Raw genomic sequence first — 13,291 nt, forward strand, 5'->3', positions numbered from 1 at the left:
CTAAAAGCCTCGTGGTCATCAAGCCATGCTCGCAAGTTGGGAGCTACGGGGGCCCCTTTTTGTTGCCTCCTACGACAGGCAGAGAGTACCGTACGTATTATTCTACCGCCCCCACCCCTAGGAAGAATATAGGACATTGCAACTCCCCTTGGATATCTGGTGACAGCTGGAACGTCCGACACATTTTGTCGGGGACACAACTGGGTGGAAGAACCAGTTCCTCTCCCAGGCGGCCTCGCCTGCTACATTGAACAGGGGATGACTTGAAGACTTGAAGGGACAGACAAGGAAGAGGGTAGAAAATGGCCGTGGCATCATGTTAGGTACCATTCCAACAATTGCGTGGAGAAAACGTGGGAAACCACGGAAGACCACTCTGAGAATGGGCGAGGTAAGAATCAAATCGCCTGTACTCTGTTGACTTCCCTTGGCTCAGTGGACCTCTTTCCAGTCCTCGCAACACTTTTAAAATTTTTGGCTGAGCCGGGAATCAACCCGACCCTCCGGGGAAGGCTAACCTCTACACCACATAGGCGGATTACTTCAAGAATGCGTAGAGTAAACAAGTGCTTTCACTTTATGAATTGCCCGGCTCCATGGCTAAATGCATAGCGTGCTGGTCTTTGGTTACAGGGGTCCCGGGTTCGATTCCCGGCAGGGTCTGGAATTTTAACCAAAATTGGTAAATTTCTTTGGCACGGGGACTGGGTGTATATGTCGCCTTCATCACCATTTCATCCTCATCACGACGCGCAGGTCGCCTACTGGCGTCAAATCAAAAGACCTGATCCTGGCGGACCGAAGTCCTCGGACACATCCCGGCACTAAAAGCAATACGCCATTTCATTTCATTTTACTTTTTGTATTCAGTGAAAAGAAAAAATGTGCATACCCGCGAATCCATACTCTTGAATCAGCATAATTTCAGATCACTTGCACATTTCTACTATCACTAGATTTGGGAATGCATCCCACATTTTATTGCATATTGCCTCTCGAATTACATCATTCATGCGGCCAAATTCAAGAGGCTAGTCTAATCTTCTTAGATGGAAGGCATATCGTGCGCATATAGAGAAGTTACGAACAATATTCATGTAGTCCTAGTTTCAAACCGTGGGAATGATAGGAACTAGCTAGAAATCTGTCTGATATCATCAGTACTGTTGAGTTTCCTTTCTCGTTTTAAATGGCTCTTTTCTCCTCAACTCTGTTCTTCATTTCCTTTCTCGCTGGGTTTTCGCCTTACGAAAGTAATTAACGACTTGGTGGAATTGTGAGCTGCAACGTCTTTGTAGTGTATTGAAGGAGAAAAGGACTTTTTATCAACTGTCTGCCAAGCGCACATCCTGGAACTAGTACTTTGTTAGCAAACATTGCCTCTGGAAGAAGACGAAACCATATTACACTTGCGATATATTGGTGTTAAAACTATTACATTCTAGTGATTAACATTTTTTACGGGGAATTACGAGAGAATCGTCCTGTCTTAATGTTCTAGTAATGAAGTATGTCACTCAGCTATCAAGCCCCTGAGGTGAAGGCAATTATGGACTCATCTAGTGACATGATTGAAAGCTATACAAAAATATTACTACTAGTGAAGATTCATTGGAACTGCAGAAATATATTGACAATATTTATGTATGGAGCCTCAACATTAAAATGCAGTGCAATATTAATAAATGCTTTACTATTACACTGAAATTTTATTTTGTTATAAAATGAATAATACAACCCTGCAGAAGAAGAATTCAATGAAGGGTAATGCACAGTAGGCCTACAATGGCTTTCCAAACACATACTGAAAAGGTAGTTAATGACGGATCAAAGTCCTTAGGTTTCATGAAAAGTAACTTCAGATCACTAAAAACATACATAGCCTACATTGAACACACAATATTACACATTTTTGAAGCAAATTTTTTAGATTTCTCTACTGTAAAATTCATAAAAGTTTGGCTCTAAAAGGAAGAGTCTCTGATAAAGACTTAATCCAGGAAATTAAATTCTCCACTATTATTTATGTTACTGGCTTTACGTTCCACTAACTACTTTTACTGTTTGCGGAGACGCCGAGGTAACGGAATTTAGTCCCGCAGGATTTCCTTTACGTGCCAGTAAATCTACTGAAACGATACTGACGTATTTCAGTACCATCAAATAACACCGGACAGAGCCAGGTTCGAACTTGCCAAGTTGTGATCAGAAGGCTGTGCCCATTCGTATTAATCGAAGAGAAGTTAATCAGCAAGTATTTATATATCACATAATAAATGGTATAATAGATGATAGCGACTTACTTGCTAGGTTGAACTGCTGTGTAAATTTAACCAATTTGAGGACAAGGAAACAATTCTGCTGTGGACGGTCCATGTCTGTTAGTCAAAGAAATTCACCACTGGTGAAAATATGTGAACGAGGTTCTCACGGGGTGTTAGGGTTCCACCTAGTGTTGGCCCTGTTTCTCTAGAACACTTCACTCTAATTTATTCTGTCTTAGTGACGTTTATGTAAACCCAGCAGTTGGAGCTTATTGTGCCAAGTTTGCTAAGTTTTGTCCCCAAGAAGGGACCACCTTTCTACCTCATGTTCCATTTTTGTCCGTTAATGTGCCCTCTGTGTAAATATTATGTACTTATTGAAAGATTCATTTACTTTTCCAGCCCATACGTATTCTCATTTAAGATCTTTAAATTACATTAAATGATCAAAAATTAAGTTCCCAGAAGGTAACAATAATTTGAGTTCATCGACTGCAAACTTTAACAAAGTTTAAGGTCTTTCCAGTGGTGAAATTGAGAACGTTTCGCCCCATTGTAGCAGTGGGCTCATCAGTTGAATTGCTACACCTTTGAGACATTGCTACTAAAATGTTTTAATTCCTTTCCTGAAGGGGGAGGCGGGCCTCTTAGTCCGTGACGCCTTATCTCAAGTCGGAAGGTTTGGTACGGTGGAGGAGATGTTCGGGGAACATGAGAAGGTTGGCGGCCGTGGCCTGTCATAGGAACTGTCCCGGTATTTGCCGTAGTGCAGGAGAATGGAAGACCATTCTCAGGACAGCCGACGGTGCGGTACAACTCCTTTCCGTCTCCGGAATACAGAGTCGAAGGGCCACGGCAGAGCCATGGCCACTCCTCCTCTGTTCGGTTGGTCGGTCAGAGTGCAGAGCTGTCCGACCACGGACCAGCCGCAGCTAACTATAGGCCGAAGCCCACTCTACATCCGCCGACTGCAAGCCCCCTATGTAGGACAATGCGGTGACGGTGCACTAGGGGAGGCATTGTTCTCCACTTGTATAAATGCCCGCCTTTGGCCTTTATATCAAAAATTAAGTTTCATGAAGGAAACCATAATTTCATCGATTGCGTATATTAAACATTCAATCACTTTTACGTTCGTTTATGTTCATCGGCCAGATGTTTTTAGAGTCAAACCCTTTAACAATTATCCCAAATTATGTATTGATATCCGTGAAATTTCAACGCTAACAGCAAATTTCAGGGCTTTATATTTGTTTCCCTGAATTGTAACACCTTTTCATCAACAGCCTTGAGTGAAACTGTAAATGAAACTTACACAATATTAGCATAAATTCCATTAGAAATTCATATCTGTTGATATGAATATATATGATACATTGTCGACGAGCTATTAGTGTGTCTCCATCAGTTTCCATTACGAATAAGTTTGACATTTCATTAACAGTTTGGAACAACACAACGAAGCGTAAAAATCATTCCCTTACAGTATTTGTTTGTTTACCTGAAGAGTTAGACGCTCCGTTAAGACGAAAAAGTATAGTTTCAATTTTACAGTCAGTGATTTTAATAAGACTTGGCTTTCTGCTCCGTCAGTTTCCATTCACTCTGCTGGAACCGTTTCAAGGGAAAGACTGGTCTGCTGGACAACGTCTGGTTCGAATCAATGAGCAAGAGAAAAACATTTCTTACAATTGATCGAACACAAAGTTAGGACAAGAAATGTAGTAATCAAATATTGAAGGGAGACGTCATTCTGAAGTTTGGATGAACTGAAAGAGAGGCTGTAAAAGGAATTTATATACCATTCATAATTTAACACAGATACCGCTCGATTGTTCCTGGTTATTTTAGTTTCCGTAAACTTTCACCATTCTGGTCTGTTTTATACGAAGTGGTTTAATTCAGGCATTTGATTTTACTTCATACCAGTACTGAAATATTGTTTTAATAAGCTCGTTCGTGCCAAATAAGGAATTATAATAGCAGAATTAACAAAGTAGTGGCAGGTACATTTAAATATGTAAAGGCATTTAGATATGTATACGTTATTCAACTGATGATTGACTTTCACGTCAACAGACATGTATTTCTATTGAACATCTATCATATTATTTCTAATTAGAGCTACTGAATATTTAAAATTGGCAAGAACATTGCCCGATATTACATTCAGATTACTGTACTTTTCCATATATGGAAAGTATCTACCCGAAAATTTCAACATGTATCATCTGGCGTCTGACATTCACTGACTGACCAGAAGTCATGGCCAGTATCCAGTAATCGGGTGATAGTGGGTTCGAACCCCACTGTCGTCATCCCTGAAGATGGTTTTCCATGGTTTCCCAATTTCACACCAGGCAAATGCCGGGGCTGTACCTTAATTAAGGCCACGGGAGCTTCCTTCCAATTTCTAGTACTTTCCTACCCCATCGTCGCTGTAAGACATCTGTGTTTGTGCGACGTTAAAAAAAAAAAAAAAAAGCAGAAGTCATGAGTGGACAGTAAATGTAATGTTCATAACGTTTTGCTCCTCCGCGAGCCCTCAAAACGGACGCAATACGGCGAGGCATCGTCTCTATAAGGTGTTGGAATCGTTCTGGAGGGATCTAGACCCACGCTTCTTGCACCGCTACCCACAATTGGTTTTGTGTAGTTGGTGCGGGGTTCGTGGAACGTACATCAGCATCGACGGCATTCCATAAATACTCGAATGGATTAAGATCAGGGGATCTGGAGGGCCAATCCATGGTCATAACTTCACTGGAGTGCTACTGCAACCTCTAGCGTGCTACCACGGAGCGGAGCCGCATTGTCCTGTTGAAACGTTGCATCTCCATCAGGGTACTGTAGCGCCAGAAAGGGATGCAGATGGTCTGAGCGAATTGGACCTGTCAGCGCTTCCTGCAGCCGGACAATGGGGCCTATTTGCGACCATGATAAAGCCGCCCAGACCAGAACTGAACCACCTCTTTCTTGGACACAATCTTGTTGACACGCACGATCCATAGCTTCATGGGGCATACGCCAAACTCTCACGCACCCATGAGCTCGATACAATTGGAACCGCGATTCATCGCACCATACCACACGCCGCCACTGGTCCATGGTCCATTGCCGATGTTCGCGGGCTCATGCACGTCGTTGAGCTCTGTGTCGAGGTGTCAGCAAAGGGACACGAGTTAGTCGTCGGCTGGTGACGCCTATGCGGTGCAGTTGTCTCCTTACAGTCCTGGTAGAAACATGTTCCTGACTCCCAGCATTCAAATGGGCGGTGATCTGACACACAGTAGTCCATCGAGCGCCCAGTGTGGTTCTGCGGATGCGACGTGATGTGCGTTTGTTAAACACCTGTGGTCTTCCCATGCGGCGGTTCACGCGGGTGGTAACGTTCTCTCTGCGATATTGAAGATTCACCCTCGACACTGTTGACCTCGGAAACCCGAATTCGCGTGAATCTCCGCAATGTTATAACCCATGCACCATGCTCCGATGATCATCCCATGTTCGAAGTCGGTTAACTCGCGACACTGGTATCTGCGACAGACTACCCAGCTACTCTGCATCTAGTTGCAACGCGCGGGGGACATACACCCCATATTTTCTAATGGGACACCCCTTCCCGTGACTTTTGGCCGATCAGGTTGTCTCCCTCAGGTCGATATTTCCACTTTATACTCTTACCTTCTTTTGTAGTTAAAATTAAATATGTTTCTTCACTAGATTATAGTTTGCACTTGAAACAACCAACCTATCATGTCTCCACCCATATTAATTTTAATACTTCACGGAATATTGGAGATAGAGATGTAATAATAATTGAAACATAGGTTGGTATGATATGGGATTTTATTTACATCAAGATAAAGTACACAAAATGACTAACAGATGGCGGTGGACAGAAACACGTCAAGTGAAAATGGGCACACGTTTGACATGACATGGAGCTATATTGACACCAACAACCAATGGACAAACAGGCCAACAGATGGCGCTGGACAGCAACAAGGCAGAGATGCCACATGAGAACCTTGTACGTTATGAAAGGAACTGTTGTGAGAGAGGGCGTCAGATGCGCCTGAAATCGGGGCATGTCATACTTGGCCTTTCCTTTCCCCCGACGTCAATCCGTGTGATTATTGGTTTCGGGTTACCTGAAGTCGCAAGTCTACCGCGATCCTCCGACCTCGTTAGGGATGCGAAAAGACAACATCCGACGGCAATTTCTCACCACACCTACGGATATGCTATAGAGTATTTTTTAAAACATTGTCCCTCGACTAAAGGTACTGTTGATGAATGACTGCTAAATATCGACTGTGATGCTAATTATTTCTTGTTAATCGTAAAAAATCGACATCTGTTTGTCATCTTATGTACTTTATCTTGATGTCAATGAAACCCCATGTCATGCCAATCATGTGTGTCAATTATTAACTCTCTACCTCGAATATTCTGTTAGGTATTGCCTCATCAAATATTTACGGACTTTTGGGTCACCCTGTATTTCTTTTATTACTGCGCATGGCCCGTCTGGTGGCCTTGATCGTTAAGGCGTCATTAAACCGGCTTAAGTTCCGTAGGTCGACAAAATTAGGATTTTGGTCGGCAGAACAAGAATCTGAGAAAAAAATAATCACACGGATTGAGGTCGGGGGAAAGGGGAGGCCAAGTTTGACATGCCGCGATTGCAGGCACATCTGAAGCCCTCTTTCACGACTTCCTTTTACACTGCACACGTTTCTCATGCGGCATCTCGGGCGTGTTGCCCTCAAGCGCCATCTGTTCGCATGTTTGTGCAATGGTTGTTTGTGTCAATAAAACTTCGTCATGTCAAACATGTTTGGCCATTTGCACCTGACGTGTTGCTGTCCACCGCCATCTGTTAGTCATTTTATGTACTTTACCTTGGTGTAAATTAAACCCCATATCATACCATTAGTCGCCACGACTAATGCACCACTACTGAAATTTAATAAAAAGATACGAATTGAAATTCGTATTCCAACTATTGGATATCAAGTAAAAATGTAGTAAAGATGGCCAAATCTCTTAAGCAACTCAACCGACCCTACTATTAAAACGTGTCGTAAGAACAAAAAAAGACGAACATACATTTAAAAAATCGCGGCCCTTTTTGAACCTTTCACAAATTTGAACCTCTCTCTAATTTAACTCAAAATTAAACCACAGAAAGGGACCGTTTGTTACGAAGGGGGGGCCTTTCCCCTACAAACGAAAAACTCTCCGTCAAAATATCAGTACAATGACGAAGGAATGACAGGTTTTCTTCTCTGAAGGCAGGCTAAATACTGCCTCTCAGCCAGATACATTGCCCCCTTCCGCCCCCCCCCCCCCACAGCCAGTGTAAAATCAGAGATTTTTCCGACTCACCTCTCGGAAACAGATAAGTAAATGGTCATAGTTTTCGACGTGGAACTCTCATTTACTTGCCCTCAAAAAATAAAAAAAATTTCCACAGTTCTAGCCATTCAGGCGAGCAACTCAATGTTGAAATCAACATAGGGATATGATCTACGAATTTTAGGTAAATAAAATATAATAAAGTAAGGGAATGTATTCTTTATTTATTCATAAAAATATAGGGCGAGTTAGCCGTGCTGTTAGGGGCGCGCAGCTGTGAGCTTACATCCGGTAGATAGTGGGTTCGAACCCCACTGTCGACAGCCCTGAAGATGGCTTTCCGTGGTTTCTCATTTTCACACCAGGCAAATGCTGGGGCTATACATCAGTTAAGGATGGCCACTTGCTTCCCACTCATAGCCCTTGACTATCCCATAGTCGCTATAAGACTTATCTGTGTCGGTGCGACGTAAAACAAAATATTAAAAATTCCTAAAAAATACAATCCTTTTCTTAATCGTCGTTATCCAGTCGATTAGATTAACAATTTCCTTTCTTATACCAATACGAGCGCTAATGTGAGTCCATGAATTGTTTCACTTAAGCACCACTACGATCGCTAACGTGAGTCAATGCAGAGTTTCACTTAAGCCCTTATAATTAAATTCGGTGTGGTCATTTTTCAAAACATCATAAAACGCCTGAGAGTACTTAACGAAATAAATAAATTAATTAATTTGGATAGGATTTGAATAAAAAGAAACCCAGTAAAGAAACAAGCGATTTTAGGCTGTTTTCCCGAACTACATTTATGCCGGAAGTGATTTTTTGAAATGTGTTTTTTTTTACTTTGATAGAGCTATCGAAAACTCATAATTTGAAACCTTTCCGGGGCGCTTAGCACTTCAACTTTCGGCACAATTGAGGAAATTGCTTAATTATACGCTTTTTGTCGTATGGGAACCCGTACTTTGTCTGCTAAGGAATGTTTTCAACATTGAAAAGGAAAGGGGGTAGGGGAAGTGGTTGTATATAATTTCTAATAACTAGATTGCGTGACAAAAGCCAGGATTCAATTCCAAACATCTTTGCAATGTTCACAGAGGATATGGAACTGTTCACAGTGATTCGTCCGTCAGATGGGGGGCGTAAATCTCTAAGCAGACCCCTTGGTTTTATTCGACCGAAATAGGCTTCGTGCAGATACCGAGCTTCACCCTCTCTCTACCTCATTGAAAATGAAAACCTACAACCTGTTTTCCAGTCATTGACTGGGTCAGGGATGGAATGAATGAAGCAGATATAGGCTATTAGTACGATGGGGTCGCCACTCCCAAAGTGATTCATTAATGACTGATAGATGCTATGAAATGAGAATGGAGAGAGTTGTTGGAATGAAAGATGACAGGGAAAACCGGAGTACCCGGAGAAAAACCTGTCCCACCTCCGCTTTGTCCAGCACAAATTTCACATGGAACGACCGGGATTTGAACCACGGTATCCAGCGGTGAGAGGCCGACGCGCTGCCGTCTGAGCCACGGAGGCTCTTCTCTACCTCATTATCATCATCATTTCACATCCAGTCGCTTATAACGCCCATGGGCGTCAAATAGAGGGACCTGTACCTGGCGAGCTGAACATGTTCTTGGGCACTAAAAGACATACGATAAGTACATTCTATTGGAGTTGCCAAAATATCATTTTCGGCATTAAGTGCGTTACTTTACTACAGTCAATAATTTCGTGGACTGGCGCCTACAGTGTAAACAACACGGCGAACACTCATGTACGTACTACAATCAATATGTTCGTGGACTGGCGCTAACAGGTCAAGGATCACATACCCTTTTGACCCATCTTTTCGCGGTTTTTTGCCTTCTTGGTGATGATCATCTGATACGTTTTGCTAGCGGATTTTCCTAATTTTTGGTAGAACTTCAAGTTTGCCCGTTACTCAAACTACGACATTCTCAAATTCCGCCGCTGACATTAACTACCCCGCAAAAAGTTGACCGTAATTCTGCTTATAATGTATGCACGCAACTACCTCTTACTGCGGTAGGAAAGAACTGTCACGGCGGCAACATCCTAAGGTGCAAGAAATCTGCTGCAGTGCACTACAGTGACACTAGATGGTCAGTCCACGAATTTAATAACTCCACCACACTACTGATATATTTCCACAGTGTATACACAAGGCTCCGATCTGCTGCGAGCTTTCCAGCTAATTTTGAGCAATTAAATAACACTACCGCTGGTTCTATGGAGAAACAGTTATTGTCCTTAGTGTCTTTAGATTTGGCTTATAGTACGTCAAAAGATCATTTACCCAAGTTTCATTGACATGTATCACGTCCAATCCCAATAGCTCATTTATTAGTGATTACGTTAGTAACCTTATGGATTTTTGGAACAACTGCATCCCATAACTATGCTTATAATGATAGGGTATGGGATCGTTGTTAGATTTTTCTCTTGACGTCTGACGTCAGCTTCATTACTTCAGCGTGGACAACTAAGAGAGTCATTCTCTTGTCGTCGATCAACCAGTAGAGTGTAATTTTAATGAACACCGAGCTCTTAATGTAGTTCAACCCACGGGGAGCGAGACATTCACGGAAGAAGTCTTGCGTTCTTCTCAGTAGAAACACTCGTCAGCAGGAGATATTCACAACAAAATACCCGTATTAGATTTAGAATATTCACACTTTCTTTTGCTTGATTGATTTTGAACGAATGTACTACAAGATGAAATCATTTCCTTCCTATCCATCATTACTGGATTTCAAATCTTGATAGCATCTATACAACTATGTTCATCGCTATTCCACTTTGTTTTTAAAATAAGTCATTTCAATAAGCTGGATACCACAAGCTCCAGTCATAGTATTAAAGGCCGGCTTAGTTCATCGGGTGGAAAGAGGATTTGTTACCCGTTCGGAGGCCCTTAAATTTAGAAAATAGTCTCATAGCCTTGGGGTTATCTCTGAGGTAGTGCTGGGTTAAATTCTGGAGAAATGGTTGGCTACAAATGGGCCAAACAGTTGTTTGCATTTTAAATCAACGGAGGAATTGTTTAGCTGATATACAGATCATTCAGTAATCACTTTGAACCGATTATAACAATATGATTCTTTCTGGGGCTTAGTTGTTGTAGGTCGGCGTTTACGTCAATGCCAATGTTCACTGTCTGAAAGAGCTTCAGTATTTGATATGCAAGTATCCTCATAAAAATAACTCAGCTCTTTCTTCACTTATTTTCACCCCTACCCCCTCGCCAAGTGCATTTTATGAAAACGAAAACTACGTGTTTCTTTATTTTAAAAAATACAAAAAAATTATATCTGTAACATCTACAGTCTTTGAAATATAAGTATCCACATGAAAATAATTGAACCCTTTTTTCATTCTTATTACAACCTTCCCCCCACTTAGGTGGATTTTCCTAAAACATTGTTTCTTTATTTTTACAAGAGATTCAAAATACCAATTTTGTTGTTGTATGTGGGCGTTTACGTCTCTAATTGCGGTGCATTGTCGTAGAGAGTTAAATTCTTCATGCGCCAGGGATCTGTTCGCTTTCTCTGAATGTTGTCCTTCAAACACCGCAGAAGGTCGCATTAAGAACGTTCTCTTGACGACCTGGCACTGGGGAACGAAGTCACGATGAACAATGTCAGGGATATCGAAAGACACGATGAAGATTATCTTTGTTGTGCTGCCGCTCAATCCTGTCTCAGGGTCTACAAGTGTCTCCGTAGCGTAACAGAGCTGTTAGCTACCATCCTCGGAGGCCTGGATTTTTATCCGAAATTCCTAGAGATTTTAGAATGGCAGGATGGCTGGTTGTGTGGTAAGAATGGTATGCCTACATGGAGCTCACCTCCATAGGGGGTGTGCCTGATAAGAGCTGCATCATCTCTCAACAGGGAAATGAGTTTACTTTTTATCCGTAAGCTGAAGACTCGTCACTGGTGAGACGTGAAGTGTGGATCATTTGCGGCATGTTCACGGATAAGTTGGCACACTGCAACGCAATTTTCCTTCAGCTCATGGATGAGCAATTCGTATCATGGAAGTGACACGCCCCACACTCAACTCCGACGTTAGGATTGTCTGCACTGACCCGTACGATACTCCAACACCGTCTGCAATGTTGCCGATTGTCCTTCGATGATCCTCACACGCATGTTCTATAATTCTTTCCACATTTTCGGGGGTGATGCTCGTGGTAAGTCCTTTACACTCCGTTAGTCTTTAAGAGACGTTAGTGAAGCGCCTAAGCCACTCGATATGTCGCATACGACTGACTCATTACCTCACCGCGATGTGCTTGCCTAAGCATGTCGAATTTATCTCTGGCCGATTTGCCCAGTATAATGCTCAATTTCACGTTGGCTTGTTGCACAACTTCACTGTTCATGATGCAATTGCTGACAACCACACACCTTAAAATCACAACTATAGCAACTCCCGATGTTAACCTTGCCATGTCCCTTCACACACTGACCCATCTGTATACTGTAGCTGTTAGCGTAACTCTGTACCGTGTCTGTTGTAGGGGTGGGCATACCGGAACACTCAGCTGTTCCGAAAGATTACGAGCTGGAGTGTTCCGGTACACTTTGCTGGGCCACGACACACGAAAGAAGTAACTTCGAGAAGCCACATGGCATGCTCCACGTCAGCGGGAATGTGCATGTACCAGACGTGCTGTGTGTACTTCCGGTCAGCGTAAAGCTGCACGGAACGTGAAGGAACAGTCGGGACGCTGAAGCTCGCACCCAATAATCACGTTCAAAGGTTGTTCTTAGGTTATTATGTTGCAGACGATATGAAATACGTATATCGCGGTTACATAGACAGTACAGGTGTTTAAAAGTAATTATTCCAAGGATATTTTGACCGATAGAAATATATCGGCCTATAATGTGAGCAATTAGGGCCAGGATAAAGCTTCATGGCACTAAGCAGTCGAAACTCTGAAATACGCGTCCAAAAATATATCATGTTTAAATATTGCTATTAGCATAATAATGTTTTCATTCATTCTGAAATACACCCATCACAATTAAACCGACACAAAATGTGTTCGTAAATATCACAGGCAGAAATTTGGTGTGACATTCCGCGAAGTTTACCGTCTTTTTTTTTTACGGTATACAGTATGTTGCTAGGCTTCAATGAAAACACTCTTAAAGAACAGTTGAAAACAAAACTTGAACATATTAAGTGATTCGCATGTACCGAAGGCCAGTGGCCGGTGCAACGGAACTCACAAAACAAAGAGGATATGACAGAACACTCCGGCACGACGTGGAATACAGTCAGCTAGAGATGTGCAAAGTGGCACCTCTGACAGGTCAGTGAGTCACCGTCCCGGTTTCGCTTCCGAATGTTTCGAAGCAACTGACACTCGTTGTTCCCGAACAACATACATGACAGAACACGGAACACTCCGGCACGACGTGGAATACAGTCAGCTAGTAGGGGAAGAGATGTGCAAAGTGGCACCTCTGACAGGTCAGTGAGTCACCGTCTCGGTTTTGCTTGGGAATGTTTCGAAGCAACTGACACTCGGTGTTCCGGAACAACAGAACTTACCAGTGCACCAGCAGAGTGTGCCGAAACAGGGACATAGTCCCCCAACCCTAGTATGTTCG

This window comes from Anabrus simplex, chromosome 11 (assembly GCF_040414725.1).
Source record: "Anabrus simplex isolate iqAnaSimp1 chromosome 11, ASM4041472v1, whole genome shotgun sequence".
In the NCBI taxonomy this organism is placed as follows: Eukaryota; Metazoa; Arthropoda; class Insecta; order Orthoptera; family Tettigoniidae; genus Anabrus; species Anabrus simplex.